The sequence below is a fragment of the Chrysochloris asiatica genome, unplaced genomic scaffold (genome assembly GCF_000296735.1).
Source record: "Chrysochloris asiatica unplaced genomic scaffold, ChrAsi1.0 scaffold00215, whole genome shotgun sequence".
Taxonomy (NCBI): Eukaryota; Metazoa; Chordata; class Mammalia; order Afrosoricida; family Chrysochloridae; genus Chrysochloris; species Chrysochloris asiatica.
The window spans coordinates 120,137-121,895 of NW_006408733.1; positions in this window are offsets into that span (position 1 = coordinate 120,137).

Here is a 1,759-nt window from a genome sequence, read left to right on the forward strand (position 1 = left end):
ATCATATACTACTTCTTGAAACAGTTGAACACTAACGATTTCCTTTTGGTACAGTGACTCTGTGTATTCCTTCCATCTTCTCTAATGCTTTCTGCATCATTCTATAATTTGCCCAGAAAATGTTTCAATAACGAAAATCGAGGCTTGAATTTTTTCTCCAGTTCTCCCAACAAAAGAAATGCTGAGCATGTTCTTCCTTTTTGGTTTTCTGATTCCAGATCTTTGCACATTTTGTTGTAATATTTGGCTTTATCTTTTCAAGCTGATCTTTGAAATTTTTTGTTCAGCGCTTGAACCTCCTCATCTCTATGCTGAGGAGAAAGTTTCAGTGTCTCTTCTGATATCCATTTTGACCTTTTCCTTCTTTCTAGTCTTCTTAATGACTTTTTGCTTTCTTCATGTATGATGTTCTTGATGTCATCCCACAACTCTTTTGGTCTTCTGTGTTTAGTGTTTACTGTATCAAATCTGTTACTCGGATGATCTCAAAATTCAGGTGGGATATATTCAAGGTCATATTTTGGCTCTCATGGACTTGTTTTCATTTTCTTCCGCTTCAGTTTGAATTTGCATATGAGTAATTGATGGTGTGTTCCACAGTCTGCTCCTGGCCGTATTTTCACTGATAATATGGCACTTTTCCATCTTCTCTTTCCACAGATGTAGTCAATTTAATTTCTATGGGATCCATCTGGTAAGGTCCATGTATATAGTCATCTCTTATGCTGTCTAAAGAAGGTATTTGAAATGAACAAATCATTGGTTTTGCAGAATTCTATCATGCATTCTCCAGCATCATGTCTACTGCCAAGGCCATATTTTCCAACTACTGATCCTTCTTCTTTGCTCCCAACCTTTGCATTCCAATCACTGGTAATGATCAATACATCTTAATTGCATGTCTGATCAATTTCAGATTGAAGAAGTTGGTAGAATTCTTCTATTTTATCCTCACTGGCTTTAGTGTTTGGTGCGTAAGTTTGAATAATAGTGGTATTAACTGGGCTGCCCTGTAGGTGCACGGATATTATCCTATCACAGACAGTGTTGTACCTCATGACTGATCTGGATATCTTTTTTTTTACAATGAATGTAACACCATTCCTCTTCAATTTGTCATTCCTGGCATAGTAAACCATGTGGTTATCAGATTCAAAATGGCCAATAACAGTCCATTTCAGCTCACTAATGCCTAAGATACCGGTTTATGCATTCCATTTCATTTTTGACAACTTCCAATTTTCCCAGATTCATACTTCATATATTCCATGTTCTGATTTTCAATGGTTGTTTACAGCTGTTTCTTTTCATTTTGAGTTGTGCACCAGCAGCAAATAAAGGTCCCACGGGCTTTACTCCATTTGTGTTATCATGGTCAACTCTACTTTGAAGAGGCATGTTGCAGACCGTCCAGACCCGATCAGGAGTTCGAGGCCCTGTGGGCCCAAGTGTTGCAGACCGTACAGGCCGCTGGCTCTGAGGAACAAACTCTAGCCACTTAGCAGACATAGCAAACTGTCTTTCATCTTATTGTTCAGTTATGTTTATTATTAATTGCATACATGAAGCCCTGATATCCACAGATAAATGTAATATTTTCCTAAAAGCCGAGACTGTAAAATTCCAAAAAGGCAAAGTTCTTGCCTCAAAGAATTCAGTCAAAGTAAATTGGGTGGCTCCCCGGTCTTTGTTCTAAGGTCAAAAGGACACCCTCCCTAAAGTGTTTCCAGGTACAGCTCTGAAGAACCTGGGCTGGGCA